The following is a 14,301-nucleotide window of genomic DNA, read 5'->3' on the forward strand; positions in this document are numbered from 1 at the left end:
AGTTTATGATAACATTGGCATTTAAACGAACAAAAAATGTTTAAAAAAAAATATTTATATAACCACAATTTTGATGTACAAAAAAATGCATTTTACAACTATTACTGTAGTCGAACATTACAATGTCAGACATTTCAAAAGTAATCTTCCGATGACTGTTCACATCATGAGTGATCGTTATACGCCAAAGATTAAGTACTTTGTGCGCAGCCTCCATTCAAACGGATAAACGTATCATAACGTCTTCTTATTCCTGCCATGAATCGACTTTTTTTGTTTCTAAGGTAGCTGCAACCAATTCTGATGAAGAGCATTGTTTATTTCATGATGTTTTTGAACTGTGGTGTCTTTTCGCGCACTTTTTGCCCAATAGTGTCCCATATATGCTCGATATGGTTCAAATCCGGGCTACGATCGGGCCAAGAAAGATGAACCGAATTCTATAGGAACAATGGATCTAATTTTCAACTTTGGCGAGCTCTGCACTACATTTGATACGGAAAACTGTGTGTCTGTTCGTAAGCAAAGGTATCCAAAATGGTCTTAACGCGCGATAACCAGTAGCGATTAGTCGATCTCAAACAGTTTTTGTTAAAAGGCTCCTGTATACCCACCACTCTCTTTTTAGGATTGTATTGTATGCAATGGGTTTCCTTCTGACCAACCTTCATTGTACCTAATTTTCCCTAGCAAATGGTATAGGGGGTCTTCTTTATCTCGGAAGGTCTTTAACATCGTTTATTGCCTGATTTTAATTTTCAAAACGACTTATAGTGGAATGGTGATGACCAACAATACATGCAGTTGTTACAGCGACATCCCTGTTTCGCTCATGCTGATAATCTGCCATCTTGCTGCAGTTAAGAGTTGTCGAGGACCCATTACAAGGTGTCAATCACATAACTTCAAAAACTTGGTTATTTAAAGTGGTGAGAACAATGAGGATTAAAACACATGTTTTGCTGTTTACGGGTACAATAGCTGCATGTGCAAATAAGAACTTATCGAGTCGATATTCATTGATAAACTCAGGTGATACTTAACTAATGTTTAACTTATTCTATTTTACCAAATTATATCACAAAAAAATAAAAAGTGTTTTTATAATTTGAATTTCAATTTGGTGTTGCAATACTGTTTTCCAGGTGTATAGTTACTGTGCTTGTTCTTTATTCTTTCTTTAGCTTTTTTGTTACATTTTTGATTGTTTTAATAATGATTCAGATTATAAAACAATGTTGACAGCTGTATTTTTGACATTTTACCAATTTTGTTTGTTTGTTTTGGTCACACATCATTGCAATGCAATTTTATATGACTGTCATACAAAACAGCGGTTTACCCTGAAAAAGTTCCAGATATTTGACCGTTAGAAATAAAAGTAAACCTTTTGCAGTAAGGATTTACTTTTTAAAATCGTATGTTTGACATTGTTAATTTATAATAATATATAATTATTATATAATAACTGATAGGTTGATCGATTATAAACTTCTGTGCATAAAACTTGTATTATAAATACAGTTAAACAAATTATATTCAAATCAATGAAAAAATATGTTGATTAATAGCAAACGCAGTTGATTAGTTGTAACAGAGAATACACAGCATTGGTTTGAAACACTATGTTCTGGTCCCAGAATATCATCAATTTATTTCAGATTGTCTGTTATTTTGATATCGAAGATTATTTTATATTTTAACTTGAACTTTCACATTAGTTTGAATCCAGAAAAAAATCAAAACAATTATAAACTGGTCATTTAATTGATCATCTATATCCAAATTAAAATAATTAAACCTGCAATCAATGATCAAAATTGAATGCTTTGTTTACATTTGTTGAAAGCCAAGTGCTTTTTGGGGGGGAAATTTGGGAAACCCCTAAACAAGAAACAGTTACATTTCATTGTTATTTTTAGACAAGAAGCATTCATTTTGATAAACTTTACTCTCTGAGTTATTTTTCTTCTTGCTTTTGTGTTTCTTTTGGTCGTATGACTGTTGAGTTGCCTTAGTCATTATGCACTCTGCAATCGCGTTCATGACTTTGGCATGACTGTTGAAATATGATGCACCCAGATGTCATTGCAATGCCTTCTTCCCTTATCTAGAAGTTTTCTCTAAATTTTCATAAAGGGTACGTAGTGTATGGCGTTTAGAAGAGGGGCAAAAGATACCAGAAGGACAATCAAACTCATAGATCGAAAATAAACTAACAACGCCATGGTCCAAAAAGAAAAAAAAGACAGACAGACAAATGATTGTACACATATCTTAACCCTTTTACAAATGATATCGGATATGTTCCTTACGTCGTAACTACAATCCCCTTCCCTTTCATGAATTTGACCTACCGAATTAGACTATTTACCGGATTTGTAATCACATAAGCAACACGACGGGTGCCGCATGTGGAGCAGGATCTGCTTACCCTTCCGGAGCACCTGAGTTCACCCCTAGTTTTTGGTGGGGTTCGTGTTGTTTATTCTTTAGTTTTCTATGTTGTGTCATGTGTACTATTGTTTTTCTGTTTTTCTGTTTGTCTTTTTCATTTTTAGCCATGGCGTTATCAGTTTGTTTTAGATTTACGAGTTTGACTGTCCCTTTGGTATCTTTCGTCCCTCTTTTAACTGTGGTGATAAATAAAGGCAACAGTAGTATTCTGATATTCGATATTCATAAATCGATAGAGACAAAACAAATCCGAGTAACAAACTAAAGATGAGGGACACGCGTCAAATATAAGAGAACTACGACACAACAGAAACACAACATTAAAATGAAACACATACATGTACAGATATGAACTATAACATAACATTGGCAATGTTGCTGCCTTGATACAGGACATTTTAAGACAATAAATTGGTGGTTTGAACCTGGTTTTGTGGCATATATTACATATATAACCTTAGCCTTATCTGGCATAACGTTTTGGAATTGGGGGTCCTCGATGCTCCTCAACTTTTTGAAGGTAATATTTTGTCAAAATGTTTTAAAAATTAAAAGAGCCAAATGAATTTTAGTCAAGATGTTAAATATCAAGCTGAATTCGACGAACTAACGAACCACACATATCTACATGACATGACCCACAAATCAATTGCCATGATTGAAAAGAAACTGATCACTTTCTAACTTGATTCTTTTTGTATTGTTTGTTTGGGCTTTCTTCAATTTTTTTTTTTTTGGGGGGGGGGGAAAGAGGGGGGGAGTTTGTCAAACCGTGTTTGGTGCAACATTGATATATTCGTTCTATGTTGTTTTTCAAAGAAAAAGAAAAATCATCTTTTACAATTTTATTACATCAAGTACAGCAATGGCATACATCCTCTCTACGGACAGACTCTCTGAAAAACACAATAATATAAATCAACAGACACATAAAAATAACTTATATCTAATGATTCAACAAAGTTTGATGAAAATTTTTAACTTCGCTATCTTGTATCAAATGATGCGTTTGTTCTGTAAGCAGGAAATAGCTAAGTAATGAATCTAAAAAAGTATCAATTGGTAAAGTTTACTTATATATATCTACCCTACGCACTAAATTCAGACATTCTTGTATTGTAATTTCAGAAAAAAAAGTGTGAAGATATGCTGTATTTGGAGATTTTCGGTTCTCTTTTGGTGTATTTAAAAGAGGGTAGAAATGGGTTATTTGCGTGCAACGTTTTTTATTTGATGTTCAACGTGTTTGTATTTTTTATTTGACGTACAGTTGTGCTAGACATGTGCCTCGTTTAACGTGTACTGCTTATTTATTTTTACTTGCATCGTGATTTTCAAATGTTTATTTTGCGTGCTCTATAATTGTCAAATAAATTTCAAATACTATGCAGGGATAGTCAAGAAAAAATGATTGAATTTTTTTTTGTGATAATGCGGAAAGGCCTATGATATTGTTCCTTTATTTGCATTTTAGGAGTTAAGACGATTGTTAAACACTTTTTTAAAAGCCTTTATTCATTTATATCATAAATATGTATACTAAATAGGGAATATTATGTAAAACAGAGAGTGTATATATAAAAAAGGACAGTGAGTCAGTCACAAAAGATTCACATAAAAGTTGAAATTTTTTTCGTCAAAAGTTCATGACAGAAATTATTTAACGTTCAACTGAAGTTTTCATGATACATGGTGATGTTGTGATTATATATTAATATTGTGAAGGCAACATATTATTTCCAATTAAAGGTCAAACGAAGGTGTTTACTTACAAGTTTGTACTCGCATATGTAGCGATTAACACTGGTACAGGGTAATTTCACCCAAAGCCATGAAGTTCCGGAGTTCGTAATGAGAACACAGACGTTATTTGTAGTACCCGATTCTGAAATGATTAACCGAACATTTATTTCGTATTTCGTATTAAATAACGCAAAACGGATAATTCCAATTCATTGATACCATTTTAAGAGTTAATTTTGATTGCATTAGAAAAAACAAAAAAAAATTAAAAAAATATACAAAACGATTGTTTTTTAAATCCATTAGTCGAAAACAAACTGTATTACTTATTGTTTGGAGTGAGCAAATGCTCCGTGTTGAAGACAGTTATTTGACCTATGATGTGATTTGGCTGGAGAGTTGTTTCATTGACACTTTAATATATCTATCTTCTTATATCTATTCACAATGCCATAGAAAAGAACAGAATTCTACCAAAAGAAAACAAAAGTATACGAAATATAACATATCAAAACAAGCGGTGATATCAGGTACTCTGGAAGGGTAAGAATATTCTGCTCAACTAGTGGTACATGTCGGGTTGTAATTGTAAGTACAAATCTGTAGTTCAGTCTAATTCGGTAGGTCAACTACTCTTTTTCATTTTTTATCTTGTTATAGACCAAATGGACAAGTACTGAACAATATTAATCTTTTACGTTTTTGTTTCCACCTTTTTATACACATATATTGTTGGACACCATGTACTGTCCTCTAGATAACGCTTCTTTTGTGTTGTTTGTTTGTTGTCTTATCAACGTATGCTGAATATATACTTTTGCTAAATTATCATAAAATTTACCCGCTCCAAATGGGAGATCATTAAATGAAAGTGGACCATTTTCTATGTCAAATGTAAAGATTCCATCGTTGTCTATATCATTTGCACCAGTCCATACACCTGAAGATTGTGCTGCAAAGAATTACATGTAAATGAGCTTCATCGAAAATCAGTAGATTAAAAAAGAAAAAAATATATGCGTTGTCAAACTGTGACATATCGGTAAAAGATGCGTTTTTCGACTGATTTCTATCATTCAAACTGCTTTAACTTGAACACGAGTTCATTGACACATCTTTTTTTTAAATGAATTTGATTGATAAATAATCAGGAAAAGGCCATTACTTGGTCCAAAAATTACTGCAAATTTAAAAGTTTTCATACATATTCTAAAGTAACTTTCCTCGCTTTTTTATCAAAATTCTAGTATATTTTAGATTAAAAAAGTATGTGCACAACCATGAAACAACTTTATATTTGGTCAGATTATGTCAATAGTTATTATTAACCTTCTGTAATTTTCTCTCATTTTTCTTGGCTGCGCACGAGGTTTCCACAACAAAAATAAAGATAGAACATTGAAAAAAAGTCCTTAAAACTTGTTAAACTTTCAAAGAAACAAGATTAATCAATTCTGTTGAGGTTGTAAGCATAATATAAGTAACATCAATGTGAACTGTTATAATTTTTGCCGTATCTGACTGGGTAAAACATTTGTATGTAAACAATAATTGATTCAACCTGATTTAATAGCTAGGACAAGATTAAAATCAGAATTTATACTATAAGATACCCAGTAAAGTAGTTAAATTAAAATCAGGTCATCCAATTGTAGTCTCGCAATAGTTACCAAATCTACTTTATCATTATTAAAATACGTTTTCAAGTTGTGACCATTTGAAACTAGTTATATCAGTTGTTTAACCTTCTTAAGTTTTTGAAAGTCTTTGGAAAAAAAATATTGTATCGTTACACGGAAGCCCTTTTCAGGACTTACACAAATATAATTCAAAGTCGAAATCACGATTTAAATCGTCATCATGAAATAAACATTGTTTTCACATAATAATATAGTCATCACAATTTTTTGGAACTAGTTACATTATTTTTAATATTTGTAAATCTTAATAACTAATCAAATTCGTTGTCTCATTTTTTGGTAACAGGTAATAAAGGATTCATTTCGTTCACACGAATTTAATTATTTTGTTATCACAGTTTTTTTTTCGTTTTGAAATTCATGATTTCTGAAAAACTTCATTTAAAAATAATTAATGATACATTCTCAACTTACCAAGATTAAATTCTTTTTTAACAGCATTGGCTTCTTGTTCAGTGTTCGGTCTCCACAGGTAGGCACCAGCTGTCGAGGCACAACTACCCTTAAATTTAGTAAGCTGACATTCATATTATATTTACACGTTCATTTACACAGATTTCGTGGGTATAGGTGAACCACGAAATTAAATCTTCAACGAATGACAAATTTTCTATAAACCTGTATATAGATATAAAATGAGGTATGAGTGCCATTGAGACAACTCTCCATCCAAGTCACAATTTATAAAAGTAAACCATTATAGGTCAAAGGACAGTCTTCAACACAGATCCTTGGCTCACACCTAACAATAATTTATAATTGGCCCCAAGCAATTTCCAGTGATAAATCATTCAAACAGGAAGACCAACAGTCAAATATATATATAGAGAAATAAAGAGTAACGAGAAACACTTAAGAACCAAACCGAATCAACAAACGACAACTACTGAACATCTGGTTCCTGACTTGGGACAGGTACAAACAATTGCAGCGGATTTATAAGTTTAAATGGTACCACACCTGTACCTTTATCTGAACCAATAGTGAAATATCACAATATAGAAAGACACACTATGAAATATCTATTGAAATGGCTTTACTCAATCAAAAGAAGTAGTAATTCAAATGAACATACACAGAACGAATAAATTATATCTATGCTACAATAAAAATACAAAATTATAATAGTAAGGGATGAATAATAAATCAAAAGTTTAATGTTAAAAACTTTCAGAAAAACGTCAAACCCGAAAACAATCAGCCATTTGCAATAATTTTATACACAGGTAAATGAAAATAATGTTGTTGTTACACGTATTGGGTATACTTTGCTTGTCTGTATTACTTTCCGTATAGGAACACCAAGAAAGTTTTTGTAAAGCAATAAATAAAGGCTACATTAGTATACCGCTGTTCAAAACTCGTAAATCTATGGACAAAAAACAACTCGGGGTAACAGACGAAAACTGAGGGAAACGCATAAAATATAACAGGAGAACAACGACACAACATTAAAATGTTACACACACAGAAACAGACTAAGCATTAGACAAAATCCGATGAGAATAACAAATATAACATCAAAACCCAATACATGAATCTGGGATAGAAAAGTACCGAGACACGTCTTATAGTCATGTGAATTCACACTCAAAAATAAGAGAAAACAAACAACACAACGTTAAAATGTTACAAACATAGAAACGAACTATAATTTAACAATGGCCATGTTCCTGACTTTGTACAGGACATTTTGAAGAAAAAAATGGTGGGTTGAACCTGTTTAATAAAGCTATTCTGAAAATTGAAGCTTGACCGGTTTACAGGATATTCTACCACAGAGAAGGTAACTGGTCGAAAATATTAATTTCCGGAGTCAAAAGTCGATAATATGAAAAAGGTCAGTGAGGAGTCAGAATTACACCAAAGACCATTCAGTTAGTTTGTTGTACTAGTACTATTATAATCTATTATCAACATATCATTGTTGATTCAGATAAAATTCTGTCCAAATAATTTCGGCTTCGTTCAACACCACTTAAAACGTTACATGGTATTTAAATATGAAAAAAAATATTTTTAAACAAAAATAACCAGACTTTCAACAACGTGCTGTATGAATAAAAAAAAAGATACAATGACATAATTATAAACACTGTAGAAAAACTTTTTTAAAGTCGTCATTCTTCGTATATTAAACCAGGTAGTCGTGTTTTACACTTATGTTGTAATGATAACAAAGGAAATTACTTAAGTCAGGAATAAAGACTTCTGAAATGGCACTTGGTCAATACAGCAGACAACCTTATTGTTATTTTATACTAATACTTTAGTCTGCTAAGTAATGTATTATTTATTGTTTATGGTTTGTGATTCTTGTTTGAAGAAACAGGCACGGTCTTGCAAATCGTGATTAACTAACATACTCACCGCAGCTATATTCCAGATAGCTTCATTAGTGTAATAACAATTAGCACTACTTGTTTGGTTTGATAATAGATTGAACCCTTTTGGGCAAGTTTCTGGAACACATGGCACTTTTAAAACTAAAAAAGAAAACAATTTTATCCACAATCGAAATTTAATCATAAAAAGATAAAACGATGGCGTAATTACAATAACGTTATAAAAGAAGCACCATGTTTAAATTCTACAGAACGTCATTTAAGAAGTAAACGGTACCAATCGTCTGCACCAGATGCGCATTTCGACAATCAATGTCTCGTCAGTGATGCTGGATGTCAACATATTTGATATTCACAAGCTAATTAAAAACATGAAGAGCCATAAACTAAAGGATACATACGTATTGCCAAAGCTGGACAAAGAATCAGAGCTTTGCATGCGAAAAATATATTCCTTCATTTTAAATAAAACAAATAAACATATATAAATATCAAATCGAAATGTAGAAGGGAACGTATGTAAAGAGCACAATTATAAAATGTGTAACGGTAAACTCAAAAATTACTGCGTGCATATATTATTGTGATTCTGTCATTTTAAACTTAATGGTCGTGGATATTTATTTCGTGGTATCCAACAAATAATAATGATTCCACAGTATGTTAAAACATTATAGCTGACTTAAGGCATTTCTTCTTTTTTATTGTATATCAATCGCCGTTTTTGTTGAAACTATGTCGACATTTAGTTATGGAATATAAAAATAATTGCAAAAAAAAACAAAAAAAACATGTAAACCCGAATTGGCTTTCCAAGTGTGAACTATGCAGACGTTTAGTCAAAACATAGGGAAGAACAAAACAAAATCTGAAAGTTGTAACACAAAGAATTATTCAAGAACACATCTGAAACAACTTTCACTAATCACTTTTGTAGCTTCGACTGAAAAATTCCAAATTTGATATTTTAAGTACAAACGTGTTGGTTGCACAAACCGCCATCGTCGTCTTTGTTGAGCACAAAATATTTCAGAAAAGGGAATGAAAAAACTGTTCCATGCTTCTTTTTCTTTCAAAATAACTGTCTTTGTCTATAAAAATCATTTGCATTTCATTCGATTTAATCAACAGTGACTGAAACAATTGACTGATTTATATGTCTACTTACATTTGCAACATGGTCGGTCATCGCAGCATTTTCCGTTAGATGTCCAATCAGACCCGAAAGTCTCTTTACATGGAACACCTTTTTTTCCACAGGTTCCGTTGGAGGAGTGGCATATTCCAGAAAGAACTGAATAGAACAGTACTCCGATACAATATAGCATGATTTACTTAGATATTTACATTAACAATACACAATAGGAATATAGATGTAAAATCATTGTTTATTTCTCAAATTGATTTGCTTAACCATGTTAAAAATATAAAACACAAATAAGAATTTTGTTAATTTTAAGAAAAAGTTCATATACTGGTATATTGTTCTTGTGTTATGATTTCTCATAAATAAAATTTGATAAATTTGCTCGAGACGCTCGTAACTCTTTTTAGAAGCTTAATAATAAGTTCTTTTTGAATGCAGATTTTTTTGTATTGTTCTAATGTCAACCTAGAAAAGTAGTGTTGAAAAGTTTTGTACAGCTCTGTAGCTCGAAAACAGTATTGATGTTATCGTTGTAATCTGAAGGTGTTTATCCACAAATTACTAAAAAAAACAAATGGTAGATAATTGTGTTAGCATGATTGAGTATCTGTAATATAAAAAGGTTTAACTCTGTCTGTTTCATTTGGCTCTCGAATGCAGAACGTTTGATCAAAGTGAAAGGATCGTACCTTTTTATATTGTGAGAGAGTTTAGCAGCTTAATCTTTAATCTTTACTTTAGCGTTTTAATTATAATGGATACTTACTTCCGCCATTTGAGACACCAATTGTGCAAAATATGAAAACTATCAAACAACAACACTTCATCATAATTCTGAAATTAAAACTCGTCTATATCAATTCTATTTATCCAAGTATTTAGAAATAAACTCAGTATCGATAGAGGATTGAAATTTATATTTGCGCAAGACGCGCATTTCGTCTACAAAATGGCATTGTTTAGAAATAACCGTAAACCTGAAGTAAGCACAGTGAGCCTGTGTTCATTAAATGTTATATTTTGACCCTGATTTCAAGTTAAAAAAAATGTAATAGTTTTTAAACCAAAGACTTAACTTAGCAATAGAAGGGTTTGGATGATATATGAAAGCACTTTTAGGTTGTAAGCATTGAAGTGGTTTACTGTAGTTTTTTTCTACAAAATATATTAATAACGAGCATCACTCTTCATGTGTTAAAATCGAAAATGGGTAATCGGACTTTCAAAAATAAAAATAAATATAAATTTCCGGAATTATTTGTGTAAGGGATTCGTATTGAATTTTTTGGTTTTAAATTTTGTTCTTTGTGATTTTCTATTTTGAATGTCATTGTTGTTCATAAGTATTACAGTCTTATTTATCAAAATCGTGTTTGAAATTCAACATGTTATATTCAGTCAAGTTTAAGGGTAAGAACATTTACAAATTTGGTACGACTTCTTGTTAAATAAAACTTAATGACTTGTTTCTTATAATGTTATATGAAGAAAAGTATATTTTGGGCAATATCAAATAGAGAGAAGTTGTTCTGTAACGGAAATGTAACATAACCCGAATAGTGCTTGAAATTGGACTAACTAATTCAGAATATATATTTGTTACTAGGTTGTTAACAAGAAAGCCATATGTCGTAGGCTAGCGTAGTTGATTTTATCTTTCGGTACTCTTAAATATTACTTAATTATTACTTTAAAACAATTTTTCATCGCTAGCAAAGTTTGTATTTTTAGTCTAATTTGACAAATTCTTCCAAGATAAAGTATCTTTTGTTCGTTGCTCAGACACCTATGAACAGATTTCTGGATTCAACTTGCCAAGAGGGAAAGGGGGTGTAGGAATTGTATGGTCGTCTTCAATTTCTGGTAAAGTCACTAAAATTGATGAAGGAAACGAAAGAATCATCGGAATTTTAATTAACTCAGATCCAAAGATATGTCTTATTTGCGTATACCTCCCAACGAACAATGCGTCAGTCAACTGTGTTGTGGAATATGGAGAATGTCTCGATATTTTAGATTTTATAATAAACAACTATAGTGATACCCATAGAATTGTAATAGCCGGTGACCTGAACGGAACACTTCTAGAGCCTAGGGCTGGTAATAAACATGACGTGTGCATCCACTCGTTTGTTAGGGACCACAAACTTATTGTGTCAGCAGCAACAAAACACACATTTATGCAACACTCCGGGGCTGGATCCTCACAAATTGATTACATCTTGTCTTCACACAAAGATCTGATACAGGACTACATTATTCATGAAAAGCATGCCACAAATCTCTCTAGCCATACCATTGTGTCTGCTGTCATTAACATAAACTTTGCCTCAATTCAAAGACCAAGCCGACAGTCTTCAGCAATTTGGAAATATCAATGGGAGAAAATGGATATCGATACTTATCAGAATACTCTTCGTCTTGAACTTTAAAACAGTTATAACAAAATTAACTCAGATCCAACTATTGAAATATTAATGTCAATCTTGCAAAAAGCCACAAAAGCATCAACGCCAAGGAAGATTATCTATCTTAAAGGCCCAAAGTGGAAGGCCTCACCAGCAGCGAGAATTTTAATAACTAACTGTCACAAATTGTACAGAGAGTGGTGTGAAAAGGGAAAGCCAGAGGGCCCACTTAAACAACAAAATATTACTGCTCAAAGAGAGCTTCGTCGTCAATTCCGTTTGGAAAAATATACGGACAGACAAGATCTCTATAATCAAATTATGGAAAATCCTACTACTGAATTATTCCACCGCTTAATTCGAAGGAACAGAGGGAAGTCAGTAGTTAAAACACCTTATTTACAAGAGGGCAACAATGAAGTGAATGACCCAGATAAACAGAGAGGATGTTTTTTGAAATATTTTGAAGATTTAGGAATCCCAAATGACAATGGGTATGATGAAAAATATCTTGAGCTCTGCACTATCCGTCATAAACTCATAACTGAATTTTGTAATAGCTCTGATGACCCGCTGGAACCATTTACAGAAATTGAAATTCAAAATGGCATAAAACATTTACATACTGGTAAAGCTTCTGACGAATTTAAGATATGTTCAGAACAATTGAAAGCCTCTGGGGACATTTTGATTCCAAGTATCACAACAACATTTAATTCTATTTTAAGCTTCGGCAGCTTTCCAGAAACATTAAAGTCTGGAATACTTACACCAATTTTGAAAAAACTGAAAGATCCTGCGATTCTGGATAATTACAGAGGTATTACTGTAACACCGGTCTTCACCAAACTTTTTGAATGTGTGTTATTACCAAAAATTGAAAAACATTTTGAAAACAAACAGAGTCCACTTCAATTTGGTTTCACGAAAGGAGTTTCCATGCTCTTAGCAGCACTAATAGTCTCTGAAGCAAAATGCGAGAGCAAACTTACACCATTAATTCCATTATGTCTCATCACTGTTGATAGTATGAAAGCGTTTGATGTTGTCAGCCATGTAATTGTTTTTGATAAGTTGTATGAAATAAGAGTCCACCCTAAAATTTGGACAATCGTTAGAGATCTATATGATGGTATGACCTCAAAAGTCAGATGGGCCGGTGCAATAAGTCCGAAATTTAATATACTACAGGGAGTGAGACAAGGTGGCATTTTATCTCCACTACTGTATAAAATCTATAACAACAATTTACTGATGGAATTACAGGAAACAAGGCTAGGTTTCAGGATGGGCAATGTTTATCTGGGATGTCCTACATGTGCGGACGATATCGCTCTCTTGTCTTCAAATCCAAACGAACTACAATGTATGTTATCCACCTTACATAGACATGCTGTGCAAGACAGAGTTTCAATTCACCCCAAAAAGACCAAAGCAGTAGTATTTAGTAAATCAAACAGTATTAAATCAACATTATCTTGGAAACTTGGTGACTCTGATATTTCGCCATCCAATCAAACTGTGCATCTTGGAATTCTTAGATCTGAGCTTAAAGAAAATAATCTGAATTTAGAGGATCGTATAAGTTTAGCAAGGAGGACTATGTATGCATTGATTAGCACAGGACTACATGGCTCGAACGGAATCAATCCCATTGTTGCCTACAAAATCTATCAGTCTTACATACTGCCAAAGCTTCTGTTTGGGTTAGAAGTGTTGCCACTGAACAAATCACAAATAGACATTTTAAGGAAATTTCATATTTCAAATCTACGTCGATTCCAATCATTGCCGACACGTACAGCAACAGAAATAGTTTATTTATTACTTGGTGCATTGCCTGTAGAAGCAGAGTTGCATAAAAGACACTTAAGCCGTCTATATAACATTATCTCCGGTAATAACTCCACTCTGAAGAACCTCATGATGAGACAATTGGCTGTAAACGGTGAAAATCAAGAAAGCTTTTTTGGTCGAATACAGGATATTCTTGAACAGTACAAGTTGCCGAAAATTGATACTCTAATGGCAGAACCACCTTCAAAATTAGCGTTCAAACATCAATGTAAAAGTGCAATTCAGAAAACATGGATTAATATATTAGTGGCAGAATCTGACAAAAAATCAACTCTGAAACATATCAATACAAAAGATTTGGCTGTTGGAAAGCCCCATCTTATATAGAAATCGTTGCGCTCAATGGTCTCTGAGGTCAAAATGGGCATTACAAAAGCCAGAATGCTTACTGGAACATTTATGACACAAGTTGTCAAACACAAGTACAACATAGAACACTCAGATCAGATTTGTAAACTGTGCACAATATATTCCGAAGATCTAACGCACATCATTCTTGATTGTCCTGCCTTATTTTCAACTAGACAAATATATTACAACTGTCTCAAGTTAGAGGTTATCAATGTGATTGGTGAAAGCAAGTGGTCTGAGCTGTTTGGAAACAAAGATGCGATTCTTCTGCTAATTTTAGACTGTACAAATTT

Source organism: Mytilus galloprovincialis, chromosome 8 (genome assembly GCF_965363235.1).
Source record: "Mytilus galloprovincialis chromosome 8, xbMytGall1.hap1.1, whole genome shotgun sequence".
In the NCBI taxonomy this organism is placed as follows: domain Eukaryota; kingdom Metazoa; phylum Mollusca; class Bivalvia; order Mytilida; family Mytilidae; genus Mytilus; species Mytilus galloprovincialis.